The sequence below is a fragment of the Eucalyptus grandis genome, chromosome 1 (assembly GCF_016545825.1).
Source record: "Eucalyptus grandis isolate ANBG69807.140 chromosome 1, ASM1654582v1, whole genome shotgun sequence".
In the NCBI taxonomy this organism is placed as follows: domain Eukaryota; kingdom Viridiplantae; phylum Streptophyta; class Magnoliopsida; order Myrtales; family Myrtaceae; genus Eucalyptus; species Eucalyptus grandis.
In genome coordinates, this window is record NC_052612.1 from 4613213 (window position 1) to 4639975 (window position 26763).

General features: G+C 42.4%; 1 pseudogene; it reads right to left on the reverse strand.

The window, feature by feature from the left end:
* Positions 1-1983: 1983 nt before the first annotated feature.
* Positions 1984-26763, reverse strand: LOC108958282 (annotated as a pseudogene).

A 26763-nucleotide genomic window follows, 5' to 3' on the forward strand; every position in this document is an offset into this window, starting at 1 on the left:
TGCAATTTTTCACATTAAAGACTTAGGAGCACCTAAGTACTTCCTTGGTATTGAAATTGCCCGTTCTGAACAAGGGATTTCGCTTAGTCAGCGAAAATTCATATTGGAGATTATTTCATAAACAGGATTGTCAGGTTGCAAGCCGACTATTATTCCAATTGAACAAAACACTAAATTGACAACCGCAAATTATGATAAGGGAATTTCTCAAGAAGATGACTCTATTTTGGAAGATCCTTCAAGCTATCAAAGACTTGTTGGAAAGCTCATATATCTGTCAATGACTAGGCCTAACATCTCTTATGCAGCGCAGACTCTTAGTCAGTTCATGCACAGTCCGAAACAATCGCATCTTAATGCTACATTTAAAGTTGTGAAATATCTGAAGAAATGTCCAGGTCTTGGAATATTCTTATCCAGAAAATGCAACATGGAGATGGCAGCATATTGTGATGCAGATTATGCAACTTGTCCCATGAGTCGAAGATCTGTCACTAGATATTGCATCAAGTTAGGAGATTCTTTACTCTCTTGGAAGACTAAAAAACAGCCCACTGTTTCTTTATCTTCAGCTGAAGCAGAATATCGAGCCATGGCCAAAACCACTTGTCAGATAGTATGGATTCGGGGTCTTCTTAAGGATCTTGGAATAAAGGTGCAAGGGGCAACAAAGCTATTTTGTGACAATGATGCAGCCTTGAAACTTGTAGCAAACCCTATAGTGCATGAAAGAACCAAGCATATAGAGGTAGACTGCCACTTTACATGAGACAAGATCTTAGAAGGAGTCATTGAAACGAGAGGAATTGGAACAACAGAACAACCTGCAGATATCTTCACCAAACCTTTGTGTCAAAGGCAGCATGCATATCTTCTAAACAAGCTAGGTGTCTTAGACATATACAAGCCACCAGCTTGAGGGGGAGTGTTGGAAGATACGCATCTTTACAAGATGTTGGATTGATTCTAATCTGATTTGTACAGATCAATTAAGATTAGATCTAGATTAGATTGATTTTTAGGATCATTCATTTCCTTGTTCATTCTCATTCTTGTATTATAACTACTGAAGATGTACATTGATTCTATTCATTGAAGAATACAGAATACACAAAAATATTCTCTCCAAATCTCGAGTTCTTCAATCTCTCCACTTTCTTTGTTTTCTTCACCTTCTTACACACATCTGCTTGTTTATTTCATGTAAATTTGATAATTTGAAAAAAGATTTTCCTAACTTTAATTGCATATATCGCTAGGAAAATAGTTCAACTGAAAATACATTCAATATCAACAAAATCCTTTAGGCATAGTTGGATGATAAAATATTTTTTATTCACTTATTTTATTTTGAAATAGGAACAGGGAAAGTTCACCAAAAAAAAAATTCAAATTGCTGGTTTTCCGCAGCCATCCCTAATCGCCAAATCTCTCTCCGCATATTAACCACTGAATTTTAATATGCTAATGCATTTTCCTGTCAAATGAATTATTTAATATGTAAATTCATCTAACTTAGAAAATCAATCCTCGCTCTTTTTGCGTAACATTTGCTATTTTTTTGGTTTTAAAATACTGTGTCATGACACCTACGTTTTAGTGAAGAGACCAAGCGGCATAGAGCAGAAAGAAAGGTTCAATCTTCCAAATTACATCTTTCCTTTTTATTTTCACACAAGATAAGTGGAAGGTTTCATTCTAAGCAACTTGTCAAATAATGACAGTCAGTTCACTCAGAATGGACATCCTTATTGCAAGAAGCACACAGTCACTTCAACATGTTTCCAGAAAACCAAATCAGATGATCGAGTTGTGGTAACGAGCAAGGACCTAGGAATTTCTAAATCCACCCTTGGCAACCAACATTTTGATTCCACTCATCTGAGCTAATCATCTGACTCTGTGACCATCGAACAAAGCCTTCACTGGTTTACAATGAACTTCACCCAATTCATTCGACCAATTACCTGGCGCCATCTCAAGTCAGGACTCCATGAGCTGATCCAGGACTAGTTTCACAACAGAGGGAGCGTCGATAGTCACTGCCACCTTCACTGTCGGTTTGTCGCACCATTCCGTGTGTTCACTGAACCTTTTCGACAAAGTCGGTATAGCTGGGTGGTTAGAACAAGCATACTCAAGTGAGGGAACTTCTAGAAGCATAACATATGAGAAGGGCGATCCAACCTCCTACAGTTTAAATTAGAAACCCTACCTATCCTTGATACTTCTATTCTTTATTATTCAGCAACGACAGAAGAGGAAAATATATATGTATTCTGTCCCTTGAAGGGTACTGGAGACACAAATCTGGTTAGTCAATAATATGGGCAATAAGAAGCATAAGGCTAAGACAGGAACCAGAACACTACCAAATTCGACAAATGGTGATGCTGTTTCCGTTGGTTGCATCCTTTTCAAAATCGAAACTTCTAGGAATTACCTATTTAAGCAGATTTCAAATCCAGCACTGTGCCCTTCACAATATATTAACTAGATCCTGGACTAATATCAGACAACCTTGCCTCATGACATGATGCCCACCATCAGCAGTCGGCACTCGTAAAATATTATGTTGAATTAGTATAACAAGCGATCTGAAAGGGCCCCAATAATTGAGTTGCGGCATTCTACCTACCTTTTCTGTCCATTATATAGTATAGTGAGCCCTCTTGTTATACCAGTTGTTTGCACTCTAACCACACCTTCAGTGGAAGTTACAAGTGAAAGGTTAATAGCTGCAAGTATTGCTGTTGGAACGTGGAGGTAAACTCCTGCACAAAGATGACATGTAAGTGTTAAAAATAAATGATGAGAAGACAATAAAAACCATGTCCTGAATCAAGATGTTGCAGTAAGCATACATCTGGTGAAGTATGCTTCACGATGATAGGAAAAGTACACTTCCAAGATTCTGGAGAGGTACTGAGCAAATCTTCCATTTGATTGAACTAACTTATTTCTATCTGCATGCGTAGTGTCTCAAAACAGTTCAGATAAAAAAACCTGGTTATCCAAATCTTATTATGATGATGATCATCATCATTGTTATTATTAATAAGGGTTAATACCCTGAAAAACCCCAAACTATTACATATGTGATAAATTTACCATAAACTATTTTTTTACCACCAAAAACCTCAAATCGGTATACCTTTGACAAATTTACCCCAAACTGGTATGCTTGGGACAAATTTACCCTCGATTAGTTTCCGTTAAATTTTACCGTCAAATTATTAAGTTAAATGACACGTGATAGTTGACTGGTATACTAATTTGGGATTTTACACTCCGTTTGTCACAATTTACAATTTTTGTGATTTTTTTGTTGTATTAATCCAATTTAGCGAATGGTATATTTGTTACAAATTTACCAGTTTGGGATTTTTTGTGGTCGAATAAATTAGCTTTGGGGTAAATTTGTCATAAATGTACCAGTTTAGGATTTTTTTTTTTTTATTGTCAGTCAGAGTAAATTTGTCACAGGTGTACTAGTTTTGGGTTTCATGGTCAAAAAAATAGTTTTGGGTAAATTTGTCACAAGTTTACCAGTTTGGGGTTTTTCAGGGTATTAACCATAATAAATATGTAATTGACAATCCAAGGATTATTACACAATTTAAATCTTTTATTAAATGGATTAAGTTTATGGTTGTTGACTGGCCTGACTTTTGGTGTCACTACTGTTTAGGCAGAAAATACTTCAAACAGTAAGAAACTGAATATTTGAAATTTGTTGTACTTAATCAATGAAAATGTTGCTTCATAATCCATACAGCAAAACTATGCTGGAAAACAGTTCCGACCATTAAGTAAAATTTAACCTTTGGTTAAATCATCAGAAGAAAACCTAACAGCATAGGTTTCTCCAGAAGCAGCAGATACGATGCTTCACTTATAACTAGAATGATTAGAGAATCACTAAAAAATCACTCGCATTATCTATGCATGCTCTATGCTAAATCTCTCTTTTAAGTCCATCAAAACAAGAACACTTTTAGCAAATTTTAACACTAGCTGACTTTACCTGTTAAAACAACTTGATGGATTACATTTATTCCTCCAGCCAGAACATCAGCTCCACTGGTAAATACAATGTCTGCAGCATCTGGGTTGCCAAAAATCTGGTCAGCAGTCAAAGATGTACAAGAATGAGAAGGAGAATTAATGCTCTGGACCTGAGCCATTCAGATAACTTCAGGTTTGAATGGTCAGTCTCTCCACCCCGAAACAATAAAACAGACATTTAGAAGTTATTTCAGATAGAACCAGGTATGTCCAACCCAACAGACATCATCAATATGGTGGGACAATTGGCAAAGAACATTAGGCCATGCAGACTTCTTAGCCATGGTAAATTAGAGAAAAAGAACCTTCAGGAAAACTTCCGGCAGCTGCTCAGGTTTTACATTCCAAATTTTAGATATTCGTCTCTTGCGAGAAAAAGAAGAAATTTACAACTTACATTGGCTTCAGCTGCTGGATTCACGTTGCCATTCACAGAAAAAGCTCCCCCAAGAAGCACGATCTGCCCAATATTTTTGGAAAAGGTTGGATCTTGTTGAAGAGCCTAGATTGTACATCCATTTGACAACATATGCATAAGCCATTACCAAACAAGTATGCTACATTTTACTACCAAATGAAACAAGTACGACGAAAGATCCAAACAAGAAGGCTGACCAGTGCAATATTTGTGACATCCAGATTTTCGGGTTCTAATTTCGACTGGATAAATAGGGCCGTTGTTGTTCAGTTGAAGCCAGGGATTGTGAAATTGGGATGCAAGTGGGCTATATTGGTAGAGAAAAATACCAATTGGAATGACGAGGTGTTGAATGAAATTATGAGAGTCAATTTAAATTGAATCAAGAGGGATTAAGGTCCAATTGGGAAGAAAAATTAGCAAAATTCGTATGCCACCTCTACCCCATATTTTGGCCTACCTAAATGCTTCTAGAAGGGGCAAATTTGTCTTTGAATTGTGAGTGGATGACAGCCCATGGTGGCCCACGTGCGGATGACATAAGAGAGAGAGAGAGAGAGTGAGAGAGGAAAAGGGAAACCGGTTCCCCATTTCTTCCTCGTCGCCGCCTCTCTCCCCCGCATCTCCATCTTCTTCCCTTTCTTTGGGGTTTCTTCTTCAGCAACAACCGAAGAAGCCGAAGCAGTAGTAGCAACTTCGCCTGTCGCCGCCTCTCGCTGTCATCGTCGCACGCCCGCAAGCACCGGAGCTACTCGCGAACCCGAGCCCGTCGCCGTGCTGCCGTCCGCGCATCTCCGCCCCCTCTCCTCCTCCGGTTCGAACGAAACGGAAGCGAAACGAAGCGCAACCATCGTCGGTTGAAGGAGCTGCAGCCACGCCGGAGCTGTCGGACGCCGCCCGCTCGACCGCACGCGCCGCTCCGCCGTTCGCCTCGTCTGTCGAGCTACCACCTCTGGCCCAGCCTCTGTTTCGCCTCACGGTTGGTCTCGTTCGGCCACCTCGGGCCGCCGCCCGACCTCCTTCGGCCACCATCCGGCCTCACCGAGTCCTCTCGCCCTCCACCGGCCTTGTCTAGCTCGAATTAGCCCGGATCCGCCCTTCCAGCAGCGATCAGAGAGTGCAGAAATGGGTATGACAAAGGGGGTTTGGCCGTTTGGCCGCCTTCCCGAGCCCGATGCTCGGCCCGCTTTGAGGAAAGTCGATCCTCGCGTCGAGCCCGTCGTTTTGAGTGAGTTTTACTTACTAATGCCTTCTTAGTGCGCTAATTATACTTAAAGGTTGACTAGTGTTAATTAAGTGTAATTAGGTTGTTAGATTAGAATTGATTAGTGATTATTAGTTAATTGCTTTGTATATTAGTGATGTAAGTAGTGTAATTAGATAGAGAATTGCATGTAGTATTTATTGGATGCTTCTTGGGATTTTTCCCGTCCCTTATCGGGTGTTAATTAAGCGATTCGGGCCTAGGTGGTATTTTTAGGAATTAAATATTAATTTTCGAAATTAATTATTTAATTATTTATTTCGTAAATTCAACTGGGATGGCCAAGTGACCGGGATTTTATGCGACGACCGTGATGAAGTCCGTTTATTTAATTGGGCTTTATTTTGAGTTAAATTGAATTTTTAATATTTATTAATTAATTATTTTTCGGAAATTAAGATGGAGATGGCCGACGACCGAAATCTCGTGCCGATTCTCGTGGCACAGTTCGTTTATTTATTTGAGCTCTACATTGCATGGAATTAAATAAATTGTGATGTTTTAGGGATTTACCCTAATTTGATTTGGAATTTATTGAGATTAAATGATTGATTGGTAGATGGCCGGTCGTTAGAATTTCGCGCCGATCGTGATGCGGTCGGTTTGTGTTAATTGTATGTTTAAATTGAGAAATTGACTAATTGATGATTATGGTTAATAATTCCAAAAGTGTGGAATTGAGTGATATTGATAAAGTTGTGGTATTTAACTTGAAAATACCCGGTGTTGGCTTTTAGCACCGTAATTGGTTTGTATGACCAGTTTGAATTGATTGGATTGATTGATTGATTGAATTGAGATATGAGTTGGTTTATTATTGAATGATAAGCTTTGGCGAGCATTGGTTTATATATATGTATCAGCTTGGGCGAGCAATTATGATATACATATATATGCGGCAGCTTCTGGTGAGCTATAGTATACTATATTGACTATTGCGGCAGCTTCTGGTGAGCTAAGATCGTTTTATCAGCTTGTGCGAGCACGATCTATATATATATATCAGCTTGTGAGAGCAATGATCGTTTATCAGCTTGTGAGAGCAACGATCCATATATCGGCCAGTGCGAGCTATCATCTATGTATATATCAGCTGGCGAGCTACCATCTATATCAGCTTGTGAGAGCATTGCATCCATTTCAGCTTGTGCGAGCCGTAATTGTATTGATGGATGAATAGATGGTATGGTTTAATAGATGATATAAATTGATAGATGTGTGGATCGTATGATATCAATTGATTGACTGAATGGAAATGACCGTGAGTGGTCTTGTTGGCATATAATCGACTAAGTCGATTAGATCGATGCTTCGATCTATAATATGATTGCTTGGGTGCCTATTTGATACGTGCTAACATGCAGGTGGAATCTGAGGCCAAGGTAAGTCCTCTGTCTCATGTTGTGCATAGGCAGCCCTAAGGTGTATTAGTTTACTAATCGGGTCTTAGGGGTAGAACTTGCCGAGACGTTGTCTCGGTGGTTATTGAATAACCATTTCAGGACCTGGATGAGGAGCCTAAGGAGCATGAATCGATGAGGAGATCCATGTTGAGGAACCGAAGAGGAGTACGTGAAGGAGAACCCGAAGATGATCCAGAGTAGGATCCTGATGACGATTGTTATAGAATCAATTGGAGTAGAAACCAATCGTTTTAGTATGGCTTGTATATGAGCATAAGGGTGTTGGTTTTCAGGTTCAATTTCCTAGTCCTACTTGTATATCCCATTGCTTTATTGTCTGGGGATTTTATAATTGCTTCCGCATGTGCTATTATAAATGAAAGGGTCGACGATACATAGTCCTGGGATATCGCTTTTTAAAATCGACCAAAAAGTAAGGGATGTGTGCGTGCCTGAGGGTCGGGGAGTGACAATATTTGTGATCGGGCCCAGTGCAACCCCAGTAATTTCCCTGGGATAGAGATTTGCTTGCTCGATGAGAAAAGTGGCTGCTGACTGTTCAATTGGTTTCCCTTTTGGTAGTGGGGAGTTTCGATTGCCATGTTCATCAGCGCCATGGACAAAATCCGCAATTCGAAGCTTTGTACATTTCTTTAGGAGAAACAATGATAAAATCATAACTGATGATGTTTCTTTAGAATAAAAAATTGGCTTTTTAATCGTTTAGAAGAGTGCACGAGAATCAGCTCACAGTCAAAACGCCATCACAATTTACCAAACCCAAGTATGAGATCTACAAAGTTATGGTTCAAGAACATCACAAATATGATGTAAAGCATCCAAGAGTTCCCAGTGATTATTATTATTAAGAACCAAGAGGTAACCTTGTGGGGTTTTCTTGCTTTATGAAATAAACTTGCTATGGTGACAACAAGAGAGTCCTTGCAGCAGTGACCAACAACAAATGAGCGCTGCCCACACTAAAAAATAAAACGAGAGGACCGGCAAACATCTCCTATCCTTGGAAACCCATTCCATATGTCGCATGCACGCATGTCACAGACCAAAGACACACACCGTTGACGCCTAAATTATTATTTTTTAATTAGGTTATTTTTTTTATTTAAAAAAAGATTTATTTTATTTTATTTTATTTTGTTTGTTTCAGAAAAAACGAAAAAACAGAAAAAAGCGGAAAAGTCCTCGCATGGACCCGTAAGGCCCATTTCCGCCTCGGCCCGGCCCCGCCAGGTTGTCTCTTTCCTTGCGCCTCTGCAGCACACGCGCAGGGGGCACGACGGAGGGGAAGGGAGTGGACGGACAGCGATGGCGCACGTGAAGCAGGGGGTGGTTGGCGTCGGATGGGACGCTAGTTCAGCCGGCAAGGGTTGTGGCAGCCGCTGGTCGAGCTCTGTCGATCGGCTGCCCCTCGGCCTATAAATAGGCCTCCATTTCCATTGTCGAAAAACATGAACAAAGAGATCACGAAGAGAGAGAGAGGCCAGCCGAAGCTCGGGGTCCCCTCGAGACCCGGGAGCTCGAGTGCAGGGTTGGCCGTGGTGTGGTGAGCTCGAAGGGGTCCCCGAGAGATTTTGGGGAGCTCGAAGGGCGAACCCGAGGGAGAGAGAGGGTAACCCGGCGCCGGATCTGGCCAAATCTGACTGTCCAGGATCCACCGTCGCCGTCGTTGTTCGCTACGGTCGTCGCCTTCGTCAGTCTATCCTTGCCCTTGTTGCCGTCGCTCGTCTTCGCCGTTGCCACCATCAATCGATCTAGCATTGTCGCCGTCGCCGCCCTTGTTCGAGGAAAGGTAAAAACCCATCGCCGTCGTACCTGCTGTCCATTGCAACCCCATTTCGTCGCCGTCGCCGTCGTCGTGGTCCCCATCGTCGTTGCTGTCACCGCCGTAGCCGTCGTCGCCGCCATAGCGCTTCGGTTACCTCCCCGATGCCACGGATTCGCAAACACTAGGGTTTGAGATTTTCCGGGTCATGAAGCGGATCCGGACCCAGAAAATCAGGTAGGGTTTGCGATCCGGGGCGGCTGGAGGACGGGTCGGGTAGGGTTTCGCCGTGGAGTGGGTCATCGGGCCGGGTTGGGTGTCCCCGAATGCCCGCCACGGCGTCGTTTTGTTTAATAATTTAAAAATAAAAATAAAAAGTCGGGCCCGACTGCATTTCAGCTGGCCCGAGTCGGTTCCATTTTGTTTCATTATTTTAATATAAAATAATATTCTAATAAATAAAAAAATAAATATTTTATTTAAAAAAAAAAAAAAATGTTTTATTTTCAAAAATATTTAAAAATGTTTCATTTTCCAAAAATTCGAGAAAAATAAAAAATAATTTATTTTCCAAAAATATTGAAAAATATTAAAAAATATTTTATTTTCCGAAAAATAAAAAAATAAAAAATATTCCATATTTTCCGAAAAAATGCCAAAAATCCAAAAAAAGCCAAAAATTCATGAAAAAGCCAAAAAATTCAAAGAAAGCCAAAAAAGACTTATATTTTTCCAAAAAAAATAACAAAAATCCAAAAACAAATCCATTTTATGTCCAAAAATTAGAAAAAGACTCAAAAAATGTTTTTCCCCAAAAATGCATGGAAAATCCCTCGAACATCCAAAAACCTCGGGGTTTAAATAAGATTAGATACTGAAAGGGCATTAGTGATTAACTAGTGTAATCAAGTCCTCGATCCTAATTTCTCTAGTTGCGCAGAGCGAGTATTTCTCCCAATACTTTGCTTGGGTTTCTAATCGACCCACCCCAAACCGATTAGTGGCGACTCCATTTTAAAATTAATTTATAGGTTAAAAATTTAGACTATTAAAGTCGTGAATTGGTGGACTTGGGAGAGTCCGGGCATAACTAATTTCAGCCAAGCCATTAGCCTCCTTAGGCGCTCGTACCCGATCGCGGGCGTCGACAAAAAGAGGTCGCAACAGCTTGGCGATTCCGCTGGGGAATTTGAAGACTTAGGCCATTTTTGTCTTGTTTAAATTCTTTACCGACTTAGGTTTTTTTCTTTATGCAGGTCAAAAGCTTAGAAATTTATTTTAATTTTGCTTAAAATAGATTATCTTGTGATTATAAACTGTTGTGCATGCTTTATTGTTTTAAACACTACACATGGCACACACAACCCGGCCGCCGGACCTGGGCCGCTATAGGATTTCTAGGATGGTGTTAAGAAAAATACGACCTCGAACATGAGACTGCAATGTAGAGGTTGCCTTTCTTTTCGCCGAATTTCTTAGCCGAGGTTAGGAATGTATGCTGCTAACGCGAGACTGCGACGGACGGATATCCTTTTAATCTCAACAAACCTTCTCAGTTAGAAATCGAGCCGCACGTCCCATGCACATGTCTTTGTGCTTGCCATTTTTCTTTAAAAGTAAAGTAATTTCTTTACTTTTACTCAGTCTTTTTATTTGGCCCATGTCAATTTAGGATAAGCTTTTCAAGTCCCAGTCTATATGCGATGGGGAAAGACGATATTCAGTTCATTCCTACTCCCAAGGCGGAGCTCTTCGATGGTGGGGTCAATTAGATCAGTTTGCCCAATAACGTGTGAAGGCCAAAGTCGGTCACCTCCTATCGTTGATTCAAATCACCGTTCGCCCTGAAGTCATACAAGCCATGCCACATTTATGGTGCCCGAAGACGGTTACTTTTATGTTTGGTAGGTTTGAGCTAACCCCAACCCTAGAAGAATACAGCATCATCACTAGAATGCCTCTTGAGAAAAAGCTCGTCAAACCATCAACAGGCATCATCCCGCTGCGTGGGTTAGCGCGGCTTTTAAGAACTGAAGTCCATACTATGATACAAATTCTTGAAGATAACCATAATACCTGCCCACTAGAATTTATGAATGCATGTTTCCAAAATCAGCCTATGACCCAAAAAAGTGAGATTTTCCACCTGGCATTTTTCGAGCTCATCATCTTCCCCCATCAAAGAAATGACATAAGTCCTAAGATGGCATGGATAGTTGATCAAATCTTGAGAGGGGGAAATTATGTCAACATGATTTTAACTGAAACATTATTGTCCTTTAATCGTTTTAAAGACAACACGAAAAAAATCATGCAAGCCTCTCCTGAAATTTTACAAGTTTGGTTCTTTTCTCACCTAAGCGAATTTCGAGACTTCATGCGATCGTCTGAAACTAATGCTTTCGAAAACCCATTACAAAAATTTATGGTTTTAGGATCATACATTCCCAATCAAAGTTGTTTAAATTGGGTAAACTTCCTAAGAGACCCAGCTCCTGAGGCATTCCAATGGTGTGCTGGTTGGTTCCATAAAAAGAGAGCTCACTTCGCTTACAAGCACTATCTCCCAATTCCGTTGCTCGGCCTCACCGGCGCCGTTCTCTATCACCCTTATCGGGTGGCACGGCAATATGGAGCCCTTCAAGAGATCCCATCACCTTTCAAGAGGATGATCTCTTCAGTTCTTTTCAACACAAGCCGTGACTACGCATTCGAAATTTCTACCGCTCAGGAAACCTAGGACAAGTGCCATTGCAAAAGGATCGTGGTACCTGAAGGGCTTGAGGGAGAAGAAAAAGCCCATCACACCTCCATGTCTTACATCCACAACTATCGTATCTCGACAAAATGGAAGCCATCAGTCCCTCACTCAATCAGCAAGAGCAACCAGCACGAGCAAGCAGAGCTCATGGAGAGGGATTTGGGAATGGACTGGATACACACCTCAGAGCTGGTCCAAGAAAGCAAGCATTTGCGCAAGCGCAAGACTCCTCGTTGCATATAAATTGACAATCATGTGCCCCTTAGTGTTAATAGTGTGAAAGTTTTGTCCCATTGTTTATGGACTTTTGTTTAATATCTAGTATTTCATTCTGTCATTTCAATTTCAAGTTTTAGATGTTAGGAGTTGGCAGTCTACAAATCCTCTTTTGATAAATAAAAAAGCAGTTAGACCATTGCCATGGGTCAATCTTTGTTTACTTTCGTGCTCATTCATTGTTTTCGCAACGAGCAAGTAATTATGAATCGCCGGCCACCAATAGCTCGTGAATGGCCTCATGCACTAGGGCCCGATCAGAATGATGTACAAAATCGTCTCAATAACATTGAAGATGGTGTAGGACATACATCCATTGTCCTTCAACAACTCTCAAGACAAATGAAATCCACTCAAAATAAGCCCAACTCTATAGTTACCTCAAACACCGTCATGACACCTGCAAATTTGCCAGAAAATAGCCAGTACCATAGACAGTTTGAAATGATCGTGAAAAAGTTAAGCCAGCTGCAAGAGCAGAATCCCATGGACCTGTCCAATTATGCCAACATTGAGATTCTTGAAGAGCTCAAAACACCTGAATACGAAAGATATGATGATACCTCCCGCCTAGAGACCTACTTGCAGGCCTACCTGGTCCGAAGGATGATTCAATCGTACCAATCGAGCTTAACCGACCCTGCCTTGCGATGGTACATTGTCAGGAAGATTAGTCCATTTAAAACCTGGAGGGAACTAATTCATTTTTTTCACCAAGAATATGATATTGACATCAACTCTGACATAGCCTTGCCCTATGAAGAACTGATGATCGCGGAGCATGAGGAACCGTTAGTTGCTGAGATAGGAAAGAAACGTGTCAATGAGCCTTGCATAATGAGTGGGCAGTTGAGTAGCATCCTACTACTGAAAAGTTTCCCACTAGGAAAGGCAAGGAGCCTTTGTACGAGATCAAAGACGCAGAGCTTGTTCAAGACCAGGGCAAGATTGGACAACTCTCCAAGCTTACTCCAAGAGCTAGGGTCCAAAGAATACCAACTCCTATCAACCTAGAAAGTGAATCAGACAGTGAAACTCTAATGTCTCTCACTTCCCTTGACAGAATCGAGCTGGCAAAACGAAGGGCCTTACTTAAAAGGTCTGGACTAGAAGCCAAGAAAAGAAAGCCTAAGCAGATCAATGTAGCATCCGCTGACGAGCCATCACCCCAAAGTTTCGAGCATTCCCAAGAATATAGCTTCGAAGGCTACCATCCCCTAGAATACAATCCCAAGGACTTCCAGCGTTATTTCGACAATGAAAATGACGATTCATTATATAATTGTTTCCTATTCTCATCCGGGGATGAAGGCCCGTCAGAAGAGGAAGCATACGTATTTATCCGCTATGATCCTAACGAAGTACTAAGCTCATCCTCTGACCATGAGGATAGCTTCAATACTTCATCCTCATTCGGAAATTTTAACCCAAAAGAAAGCAATGGGGTAATTTCGGTAGAGTCCAACTTCCCTGAAACAGAAAAATTCACCACTACAACAAATATGCAGTGGGAAAACCAGTGGCCTAACCAAGATACATCAAGCCCGTCTTGCGCTCATAGGATTATGACCCCTAGAGAGATATAAATACCTAATCTCCGTAAGTATAATGGTACAACTTGTCCCGTGGCTCATTTGCAATATATCCATGCTGAAATTAGTCGGTACTATAGCCCGATGTCATTCGCAACTCAGGCCTTTCAAGAAAGTCTTACGGGGTCTGCATTATAATGGTTCATCACAGCAGATATCTACCTCATGAGAGATTGGAATGAGCCATCTTCTACATTCCTGCTTCAGTATCAAAGCCAGATTGGGACTGAAGTGCCTTGTCAAAACTTGGTTCACTTCAGAAGAAGACCAATGAAGGATTTTCGAGCGTATGCAAGGAGGTGGGAGGCTTTTATGATGCAAACGTACCCTCAACTGGCTAAAGAAGAAATGATAAAGCTGTTCATAGGGGCTTTACCTCGCAAGCATCGTTATTGGTTGCATGGGTTACACTTTTGTAACTTCAATGAAGTGATCATGTCATGCGAATACTTCAAGTCTACTGGAGGCGAGGAACTCAGAGTCGCTTGATTTCGGAACCTACACTATCAAAGCACTACTTTACACAGGAGTTTTCATGGGCTTTACTTGTTTTTATAATTTCATGTTTCTTATCTTGTCTAGTGTGCTACTATTGTATTTTCTATTCCAAGTACTCTATTGTACAGTTCTAATAAAATATTTTGAGAGCATGAGGCGGTATCCCAAACCAACCCGATGATGCTATCCAACCATGAAAAAATTATCATCTAAGAAGAATACTGAGGGCTAGGCTTCCTCATGCTTTTTCTCCCCCAAAGACGTATTTTGAAAATAAAAAATATTTCATCACACAAAAGCTTTTATCAAAACAAGATGATAAATTTAAGCACGTTTGTCTTTCTAACCCTCTCACTTTATGTTTCAGAACATCATCCCCTTTGATTTAGTGTGACAAAATGTATTTGAAACTAGCACATCGTGTGAACAAACCAAATTCAAAAGCACCCTTCCAAGAAAGCGGGGGCAAACAGAAAGGATCATCACGTTTCAAAATGGTAAGTCCTATTCCCTGAACATAATGTCGAAAATGACATCCTCTCTCTTCCATCTACAAGAGACGAAGGATGGGACGTAATAGGCACAGGCTTATTATCAAACTTGAAGCATGCATAGCATGATAGCTCAAGGCAGGATGTCGCGAGTTCATTGATGGGACTTCTAGCTTCAACGAGCCAAGAAGCACAAAGAAGAAATTTCTTCTCTTCCTTTAAAGTGATTACTGTCAACATGGAGAAAATCTAGACAGTCAAAGCGATCTATAGCCCCACACCCTGGACAATGACTTTGGAATCTAGAAACTTCACTCTAGACGCATATTCTTCCAAGGAGTAATTGCCATCAGAAAGCTTGAGATTTTTTATCTTAGATTCCATAGAAGCTTGAGGTACATGACTTTTTCCCAATGATGCTATAGTTAAAGACAGAAGGAGAAATTCTATAGAAGGAAGGCGTTGAAGATGAATCAACGACCAACAATCATGCATACATGGTCACAAAGGAGGAAGGCCAATTGAAGGAAATATTGAACTATGCCAAGACGAAGAGGCTGTCATCAATATGTAGAAATCCTTAGGAATCAACAAATACAAACTCTAGGGAAGGGTAATTTGGTATCGTTTCCAATACTCCCACTATATGAACCCGCTTTTGACGTATTTCCCCTATTTGACAGGGAGCATCACAACTCAAGAACCAAACTCAATGGTTAGGTTTGGCAAATCAATATTGGCCAAGCTAGTACGTGGAAATGACCCATATCAAATTCATCTGGCTTCGTGTAAAAATACATGTCATCCAAGAGCCAATTCAGAGAATAATTGACCTAACGAAGCAAGGGACATAGGATTTCATGTCCCCCTCCCACTTCAGGTTCACCCAATCATCTGCAAACTAGTGAAGGGTAAAGTTGTATCGCTTTCGACTCTTGAAAGAGTTCATGACTAACACATTCCCTCTTATTTGTTGTAGGATCACCTGACTGTCAAAAGCAAGAATAACGAATCAATGAGAAGCATGTCTTGTTTGTTGTAGGATTACCTGACTGTCAAAAACAAAGATAACAAATCAATGAGAGGCATGACAAACTCTCCCAAGCAAAATGGCGTCTCAAGTATTGCCAAAGCAAATAACGAGAGATCCTTCAGCCTCAATTCACCTTTAATTTTGGCCCCGTTGATTGATCCATTTTCATCTTCTCTTCGCAGGGCAAAAACAGAGATGCCCGATCGATCCCCAACCCCGGCTGATCCTTTATGTGTCATATCCCTAATCAATAGCGATAACTATCGACACCCATTTGCGAATAATCCTTTTGATGTTCAAAATTTAACATATTTGGAAATACCATTATGTTAACTCCTAAAGTTGTCAATAGGGTCTTTTTTGAGTCAAAACCATTCACTTGTTTTGAAGAGTTCAAACTCCATCATATTCAAAATGTTGCATGTCATTTCCAGATGAATTCTGCATGATGATTTTGTCTGTCTAAGTCACTGATTCCACTGAGGATTATTAGAATAGACAGCTAAGTGAAGAATACAAGATTGATTGAGCATGCTGGATGAGGCGCGTCAGAATGATGACAGGCAAGCTATATCCTACACACAGTCCCCCCATCTATACACTTGTGAGATGAGTGCAGAAGATTCAATGGCTGCAGGGTAAATAGTTCTCTCGCGAATGGTACGATGACCAAAGCAGTGAGAGGCATTCCATCACTCATTTTGAGCCCCATACACTGAAAAATTTCTGCCATACTCCCGTCAAAGAACCACCCCACACTAGGGCAAGTCGAAAGCAAGTCAGCATCACAAGGTGAGAAAAGGGATAGAAATTTTCTTGCTTGCACTTGCATCAATCTTTGAGTGTTTTTATTGCATATGAACACTCGCGTTAATTTAAGTGCCCTAGAGTCGTGAAGAGCAATTCTTTCTTTACACACTTGTATCCATTGTACGACATGATTGAGTCTGTAAATTCACCCTCACATGGAGGCAAAGTAGAAGTTGCTGCCACTCAAGCAGTATAATCAGAAGCTCCAGCAAAAGATGAATACCCCATAGTCTAACAAAGGCATTTGCTTGAACTTGTCAAGATCAATTCCTCAAGCAACAAGAACAAAAAACTGGGGCATAAAAAAGCAGTGTACCTGGTAAAAGCAAGGTCAATGCCCATAAATGAAGAACTGGAATAAAAAATAGAGGCATGAAAATCAGTGTGCCTGGTAAAAGCAATGCCAATGCCCCCTAGTAAAAAATACAGCCAAGAAAAAGTTGTTGTCGTGGTCCATAAAACCTCCATCTGACAAGAAAGACTAATGACAAATGCCAAGACAGTCACCAACTCTCACCCTCTTACATGTGAGCCAAGTCTACGTTACATTCCCATTGTAAAAGTCTCTTCAGACTAGGGGCACTTTAATTAACGTAGGATTTCATATGTGTATAAGTATCGCTCGAAGAAGTACGAGCAAGATTACTTTATCTCTTTTCGCAGGGCTCTTGACTTGTAAACCCGGAGATGATCATGCAACATTTTCGTCCATTGGCTTCGACCTTGATGGTCCCCTCTGATGAGCCGCTGACCAAGAATTCACCATAGTTTCAACAAAGACCTCTCACATTGGTAAAGTCGTACCGTTTGCGAGAATACTCGAACCCCTACTGACACGATGACAGTGAGATAGTGTGGTCCTTATAAATCCTGCATTAATGGTCAGGATAGACTTTTCCATGAGAGTGAGCGAAAAGTCCCTTCAGACTGAAAGTCCCTCATCTGGCATGCTCAAGACATCTACATTCTAAATGAAGATTGTCTTTCAAAATCTCCCCCAGTGGAAATCAAAGGATGCAAAACTAACAAAATTATCATGCATGAATCCTATTTAAACTCGTGAATTTACAGCATATACAATCATGTGTGCATATTGTGCAAATAACAGACATACTCTTAAAGATTAGAGATATTGCCAGGTAAGCATATCTCTATCCCCATTTGTCTTAAGGTACCTATCACTGTCCAGGTACTCTCTTATTGACACTCAACCTATTTGAGTCGTCCTTTGAGTTTGAATACCTACTGTTGTCTAGGTATCCCCATTGTCTTTGAGTACCGACCACCGTTCGGATACTCCATTTTCCTGACACTCAACCTGTTCGAGTTGTCCCCAGAGTATTGATACTTGTGATTAACCAAGTATCTCTTGGAATACCTACTGCTGTCTAGGTATCTCCATATCGTCAAGTACCCACCGTTGTCCAGGTACTTCCTTTTCATGACACTCAACCTACCCGAGTTGTCCCCAAATAATATAGCAGTTGTTCAAGCATTCCATTGCTTTGCTTGGCACCGCCGTCCAGGTATGCATTCTAGCACTTGGATCAGCCTGAGTGGTCCCAGATCATATCATTAAATACTTGTGTTCATCCAAGTGTTCCAGTACTTTGTACACCTGTGGCTATCCAGGTGTTCCACCCCTTTAAGTGCCTGCGGCAATCCAAGTAAGTCTCATACCACATTCAAGTTTATAATACCAGGAGGTGAGAGACCTTCATGAATATCCAAGGTATGTCCTCGATATTCCCAATTACCAGGAGGTGAGAGACCTTCACGAATATTCCAGGTACGTCTTCGATATTCCCCCTTACCATGATGTGAAAGACCTTCATGAATATGCGAGGCACGTCCTCAATATTCTCAATTACCAGGAGGTGAGAGATCTTCATGAATATCTCAGGTACGCCCTTGATATTCCCATTACCAGGAGGTGAGAGACCTTCACGAATATGCGGGGCATGCCCTCGATATTCCCATTACCAGGGGGTGAGAGACCTTCACGAATATCTCAAATACGCCCTCGATATTCCCATTACCAGGAGGTGAGAGACCTTCACGAATATGCGAGGCACGCCCTCGATATTCCCATTACTAGGAGGTGAGAGATCTTCATGAATATTTCAAGTACGCCCTCGATATTCCCATTACCAAGAGGTGAGAAACTTTCACGAATATGCGGGGCACGCCCTCGATATTCCCATTACTAGGAGGTGAGAGACCTTCACGAATATCTCAGGTACGCCCTCGATATTCCCAATTACCAGAAGGTGAGAGACCTTCACGAATATCTCAGGTACGCCCTCGATATTCCCAATTACCAGGAGGTGAGAGACCTTCACGAATATCTCAAGTACGCCCTCGATATTCCCATTTACCAAGAGGTGAGAGACTTTCATGAATATGCGAGGCACGTCCTCTATATTTCCAATTACCAGGAGGCGAGAGACCTCCATGAATATCCAAGGTACGTCCTTGATATTCCAACTACCAGGAAGTGAGAGACCTTCACGAATATCCCAAGTACGCCCTCGATATTTCCAATTGCCAGGAGGTGGGACACCTTCACAAATATCCAAGGTATGTTCTCAATGTTTCCAATTATCAAGTACCCCTTCGATACTTGTGAATGTCCAAATATCCCCCAAGAGTTCATACTTGTGATTATCCAAGTACCCCTTCAATGCCTATGGTAAGCTAAATACCCATTTTGATGCCTGCAAAGGCCCAAATATCCTTCAGGTTAGTACTTGTGAATATCCAGGTACTCTTTGATATGCTTGTAAATGTCCAAGTATCTTCCAGAATCGATACCCTGAGAAAGGTCGGCGTATCCTTCGGGAAAATTCGGGTACCAGCTGTTGTTTTTGACAGAGGTCAGACACCCCCATAAAATAGATGCCCTGAGAAAGGTCGACACATCTCCCGAGAAAATTCGGGTACCAACTGGTGTCCTCGATACAAATCAGACACCCACAAATGAGACGCCCTGAGAAAGGTTGGTGCATCTCCCGTCAAGGTGACCGAAGAAAGGTTCAGGTCCCAGACAAATCATTGATTGTTTTAACAGGCGACCGAAAAATGGTTCGGGTCCGAGACAAACCACTGATTGCTCCAATAGGTGACTGAAGAATAGTTCGGCTCTTGGAGGAGCAAGTTCCCGTCAAGGCGACCGAAGAAAGGTTCAGGTCCTAGACAAACCACTAATTGTTTTAACAGGCGACTGAAGAATGGTTAGGTGTATCAAAAAACATTCTTTTCGCTTGGCAAAGTCAAGATCATTTTGCAATCCACCTTATCAGATTTTCACTTTTAAAAAACCTTCACTGCATCAACCATTTTTTGGGGAACGCACGCGCCCGCCATAATGCCTCCTTGGTTCTGGACGAAGCCATCCTTATGTGCTTTTTTTTTTCTTATACTAGCGGCGACAGATTCATTAGTAAACAGGAGCTGCTATCATTCACCCGCCTAATAGAAGAAATGGAGAATGCCTTGATGAGATAAAAAAAAATATGGAAAGATTGTGTCCTGAAGAAGCAATTTCCCGTCACGGCGACCGAAGAATGGTTCGGGTCCGAGACAAACCACTAATTGCTCCAACAGGCGACCGAAGAATGGTTCGGGTCCTGGAGGAGCAATTTCCCGTCAAGGCGACCGAAGAAAGGTTCGGGTCTTAGACAAATCATTGATTGTTTTAATAGGCGACCGAAGAATGGTTCGGGTCCTGGAGAAGCAATGGTTCGGGTCCTGGAGAAGCAATTTCCCGTCACGGCGACCGAAGAATGGTTCGGGTCCGAGACAAACCACTAATATCTCCAACAAGCCACCGAAGAATGGTTCAGGTCCTGGAGAAGCAATCTCCCGTCAAGGCGATCGAAGAAAGGTTCGAGTCCTAGACAAACCATTTATTGTTTTAACAAGTGACCGAAAAATGGTTCGGGTCCCTGGAGAAGCAATTTCCCGTCATGGCGATCGAAGAATGGTTTGGTCCGAGACAAACCACCGATTGCTCAAACAGCGGCGAAGAATGGTTCGGGTCCCTGAAGGAGCAATTTCCCATCAAGGCGACCGAAGAAAGGTTCGGGTCCTAGACAAATCATTGATTGTTTTAACAAGCGACCGAAGAATGGTTCAAGCCTTGGAAAAGCAACCTCCTCATATCACTAGGTAAGATGACACCTTGATACTTGCAAAACTCGGGGTTCACACCCTATCTCACTCACTCCCGGTAAGTAACTACAGGTATCTTCTTATCTGTCTTAGTATATGTAAAGCTATATTGCTCTTTTTTTTTCATAGAATAATAGGTTTCAAATAAAATAAAATATAATATGCTACGCATGCACGGGTAAAATTTAGGCATTAGTTTGTCTTTGAATGCAACCTCTACGAATTCACCTTCAAAGAGGGGTAGCTGTTGACGCCTAAATTATTTATTTTAATTAGGTTATTTTATTTTATTTTATTTAAAAAAGGATTTTATTTTATTTTATTTTGTCTGTTTCAGAAAAAACGAAAAAACAAAAAAAAGCGGAAAAGTCCTCGCATGGGCCCGTAAAGCCCATTTCCACCTTGGCCCGGCCCCGCCAGGTCGTCTCCTTCCTTGTGCCTCTGCAACGCACGCGCAGGGGGCGCAACGGAGGGGAAGGGAGTGGACGGACAGCGATGGCGCACGTGAAGCAGGGGGGTGGTTGGTGTCGGATGGGACGCCGGTTCGGCCAGCGAGGGCTGTGGCAGCCATCGGTCGAGCTTCGTCGACCGGCTACCCCTCAACCTATAAAATAGGCCTCCATTTCCATCGTCGAAAAACACGAACAGAGAGATCATGGAGAGAGAGAGAGAGAGAGGCTAGCCGAAGCTCAGGGTCCCCTGAGAGACTTCGGGGAGCTCGAGTGCAGGGTTGGCCGTGGTGTGGTGAGCTCGGAGGGTCCTCGAGAGACTTCGGGGAGCTCGAAGGGCGAGCCCGAGGGAGAGAGAGGGTAACCCGGCGCCGAATCTGGCTAGATCTGACTGTGACATCCAGATTTTCGGGTTCTAATTTCGACTGGATAAATAGGGCCGTTGTTGTTCAGTTGAAGCCAGGGATTGTGAAATTGGGATACAAGTGGGCTATATTGGTAGGGAAAAATACTAATTGGAATGACGAGGTGTTGAATGAAATTATGAGAGTCAATTTAAATTGAATCAAGAGGGATTAAGGTCCAATTGGGAAGAAAAATTAACAAAATTCGTATGCCACCTCTACCCCATATTTTGGCCTACCTAAATGCTTCTAGAAGGGGCAAATTTGTCTTTGAATTGTGAGTGGATGACAGCCCATGGTGGCCCACGTGCGGATGACATAAGAGAGAGAGAGAGAGAGAGAATGAGAGAGGAAAAAGGGGAAACCGGTTCCCCATTTCTTCCTCGTCGCTGCCTCTCCCCGCATCTCCATCTTCTTCCCTTTTCTTTGGGGTTTCTTCTTCAAAGCAACAACCGAAGAAGCCGGCGATAGCAGCAGCTTCGCTGTCGCCGCCTCTCGCCGTCGTCGTGGCACGCCTGCAAGCACCGGAGCTGCTCGCGCACCTGAGCCCGCCGCCGTGCTGCCGTCCGCGCATCTCCGCCCCCTCTCCTCCCTCTGGTTCCGAACGAAACAAGCGTAATGCAACAGCCGAGAGAAGAAAACCGGGCTGCCGTCGCTACTCGCCCCACTCGCGTGCTCCGCCGCTCGCCGGTTGCCTCCGTGCGCCTTGGTCGCTCTCTCGCCCGCCTTGCCGGCCCCAGCCGCTGTCCGGCCCCTGTTCCGCCTCTGTTCAGCTTCGTTTTGGCCATCACAGGCCATGGTTCGGCCTCCTCCGGCCACCATCCGGCCTCACCGGAGTCCTCTCGCCCTCCACCGGCCTTGTCTAGCTCGAATCAGCCCCGGATCCGCCCCTTCCAGCAGCGATCAGAGGGTTGCAGAAAATGGGTATCGCAGAGGGTTTTAGCCCGTTTTGGCCGCCTTCCCGAGCCCGGATGCTCGGCCCGCTTTGGGGAAAGTCGATCCTCGCGTCGAGCCCGTCGTTTTGAGTGAGTTTTACTCACTAATGCCTTCTTAGTGCGCTAATTATACTTAAAGGTTGATTAGTGTTAATTAAGTGTAATTAGGTTGTTATATTAGAATTGATTAGTGATTATTAGTTAATTGCTTTGTATATTAGTTGTGTGATTAGTGTAATTAGATAGAGAATTGCATGTAGTATTTATTGGATGCTTCTTGGGATTTTTCCGTCCCTTATCGGGTGTTAATTAAGCGATTCGGGCCTAGGTGGTATTTTTAGGAATTAAATATTAATTTTCGAAATTAATTATTTAATTATTTATTTCCGGAAATTCAATTGAGTTGGCTAGTGACCGGGATTTTATGCTGATGATCGTGGTGCAGACCGTTTATTTAATTGAGCTTTATATTGTACTAAATTGAATTTATTGTATTTATTAATTTTAATTTTCGAAATTAATAAATTATTTATTTATTTTTCGGAAATTAAGATTTTGATGGCCGACGACCAAAATCTCGTGGTGATCGTCGTGGCGCAGTCCGTTTATTCATTTGAGCTCCACGTTGTATGGAATTGAATAAATTGTTATATTTTAGGGATTTACCCTAAATTGATTGAAATTGATTGAGATTGAATTGGCCAAGTATGTTATTCAGCATTTATAATGCTTTGTTGAGTTGATTTAATTATTTGATTGAGAAATTGTTGGGTATTGGTTATCACCTGAATGGAAATACGTGGGCTCGGTGAATCGGAATATCACCTGGAGAATGCACGTGTATTCAATGGTTGATTATGTCATCTTGGCGAAGAAGTTGCCTTAGAGAATGCTCGTAAAAATGTGATAAGTGATCATGCCTGTGTGGCGATAGTTGATCATGCCTGTGTGGCGATAAGTGATCATGCCTGTGTGGCGATGAGTGATCATGCCTGTGTGGCGTAGATTGTGCCTACGTGGCCGTATTTCTGTGTATCGATTATCGAAAGTGGTCGAGTGAGACCGTAAAGCCATTGAGTATCGAAAGTGGTCGAGTGGTGGACTGTGTCTTCCACCTTTGCTTAAGATGTGATATGAGGATCGTAGTTCGTAATTGATGATTGAGATGGAATAATCGAATTGACCCAGAATGGTCCGTCTGACATGTAATCGACGAGGTCGATTGATCATTGTTTTGATTTGATGTTGTGAATTGATTGACTGAATGGAAATGACCGTGAGTGGTCTTGTTGGCGTGTAATCGACTAAGTCGATTGATCGATGATTTGATCTGAGTGTGATTTGATGTGATTCATTGCCTTGATTTGATGTTGTGAAATGATCGATTGAATGAAAGTGACCGTGAGTGGTCTTGTTGACATGTAATCGACTAAGTCGATTAGATCGATGCTTCGATCTGTGATGTGATTGCTTGTGTGCCTATTTAATCTGTGCTAATATGCAGGTGGAATCTGAGGCTAAGGTAAGTCCTTTGACTCATGTTGTGCATAGGCAGCCCTAAGGTGTATTAGTTTACTAATCGGGTCTTAGGAGGTAGAACTTGCTGAGACGTGGTCTCAATGGTTATTGAATAACCATTTCAGGACCTGGATGAGGAGCCTAAGGAGCATGAATCTGACGAGGAGTACGTGGAGGAGGACCCCGAGTATGACATCGAGTACGACCCGGATGAGGACCGAAATCCTATCCCGTCTTGTCGACCTTGTTTGCATATAAAAAGTTGTAGTTGTGAATTTTCAGTGAGAAAATGTATGGCCCGCTTTTCTATCCCATTGCTTTATTATCTCAGGGATTTATAATCGCTTCCGCATGTCTTTATAAAGAATGAAAGGGTCGGCGATACATAGTCCTGGGATATCGCATTTTTAAAATCGACCAAGAGTAAGGGATGTGTGCGTGCCTGAGGGTCGGGGCGTGACACTGACTGTCCGGGATCCACCATCGCCGTCGTTGTTCGCCGCGGTCGTCGCCGTTGCCACCTTCGATCGATCTAGCATTGTCGCCGTCGCGCCCTTGTTTGAGGAAAGGTAAAAACCCGTCGCCGTCCATTGCAACCCCATTCTGTTGCCGTCGCCGTCGTCGTGGTCCCCATCGTTCGTTGCTGTCACCGCCGTAGCTGTCGTCGCCGCCATAGCGCTTCAGTTTCCTCCCCGACGCCGCGGATTTGCAAACCCTAGGGTTTGCGATTTTCCGGGTCGCGAAGTGGATCCGGACTTGGAAAATCGGGTAGGGTTTGCGATTCGGGGGTGGCTAGAGGACGAGTCGGGTGCCGGAGAGCCGGGTCGGGTAGTGTTTCGCTATGGAGCGGGTCGTTGGGCGAGGCCAGTGTCCCCGAACGCTCGACCACGGCGTCGTTTTTGTTTAATAATTTGTTTTAAAAAAAAAAAAAGTCGGGCCCGCTTAGCGGGCCCGTCGCTCAACGTTCAGTTGGCCCGGGTCGGACCCAACTCGCGGATCCGACCGGGTCGGTTTCATTTTGTTTCATTATTTTAATATAAAATAATATTCTAATAAATAAAAAAATATTTTATTTAAAAAAATCAAAAAATGTTTTATTTAAAAAAATTTAAAAAAATTTAAAAAAAATGTTTTATTTAAAAAAAAAAAATCGAGAAAAATAAAAAATAATTTATTTTCCAAAAATATTGAAAATATTAAAAATATTTTATTTTCCGAAAAATAAAAATAAAAATAAAAATATTCCATATTTTTGAAAAAAAGCCAAAAATCCAAAAAGCCGAAAATTCATGAGAAAGCCAAAAAAAAATTAGAAAAAGCCAAAAAGACTTATATTTTTCCAAAAAATACCAAAAATAAAAAAAAAAATCCCTTTTGTCCAAAAAATTAGAAAAGACTCAAAAATGTTTTTCCCCCAAAAATGCATGGAAAATCCCTCGAACATTCAAAAAACCTCAGGGTTTAAATAAGATTAGGTTCCGAAGGGCATTAGTGATTAACTAGTGTAATCAAGTCCCCGATCCTAATTTCTCAGTTTGCGCAGGAGCGAGTATTTCTCCCGATACTTCGCTTAGGTTTCTAATCGACCCACCCCAAATTGATTAGTGGCGACTCCGTTTTAAAATTAATTTACAGATTGAAAATTTAGACTATTAAAGTCGTGAATTTGTGGACTTGGGACAATCCGGGATAACTAATTTCAGCCAAGCCATTAGCCTCCTTAGGCGCTTGTACCCGATCGCAGGCGCCGAAAAAAAGAAGTCGCGACACACACAGTAACCGAAAATGCATACAAAATCGAGGGTCCCTCACATGTGCTAGTGTCGACCCTACTCCTACCACTACCTGGTTATATGTACAGATTGGGATCCTATCAGCCACTCGACCATGTTCATCCCTTCACACCAACCGCAAATGCATCTCAACCACTCAATCAATTTGTCAAGGCGACGAGTCACCATTTCAAGAGCCGAGCCTAAGTGATCAATAGTAACCCCTGAATCCTATAACGGCAATGTACGAAAGCGTGCAATTAGCAAATTACATACGGTAATTGTCACTTGGGACCCTTCAGCCACAGGGATGTCGGTCCGTCCTGCAACCTCCAGCTCCACCACCATAAAAAAAGAAGAGAAAATAAGGTCAAAACGTTTGTGACCCCACAGAAAATTCACAGTACAATCGATTCAGTCCTTCAGCCAACACCAGAAAAAGTGAGCATACGAAATCCCGAAAGCCTCCTGCAATAAACTGTCACGCACCACCTAAGTGAAACATACAGATGCAAGGCGTCTCTGGTGGCCAGGGTCGTGTGGACCTTCCCGTGTATGGTGGTGAGGCCGATCACCTCCAGCTGTGGCGACCGCAGCGCGATGAAGATCGCCATGACGTCGTCTGAAAGACGTCGAACCCATTTACGACGGTCAGAATCGAGGCACACTCATGATGCAAAATCGGGTGATTCAATGGAAAAATCAAAGCTTTTCGGGATGTAGGACAGAAATTCTACATACCGATGCCAGGGTCGGTGTCGATGATGATCTTCTTCTTCGTCGCGGCCATAGCCCGCGCCGAGACGCCGGAGACTAGTGACAGTGTGCGTGGGTGCCTTGCTGAGATTGAAGAGAGCAGTAGTAGCAGAAACGGATCACAAAGTGATGATCTTTGATGGCAAGATGACTCGGCCGGATCAAAGTGATGGCTGGCAGGGAAGGAGGGTCCCCGCGATGAACTGGATGTTAGCCGATCCACGTGCAAAACGGGAAGCCCATTTTAATCTCTGGAGCAACCATTAATTGAGGATCCTGTTCATCGAGAAATCATTCAAGAATTCTCATAAACAAAAAGATAGAGACGGACGAGCACAGAACGCGGAGGAGAAAAACTA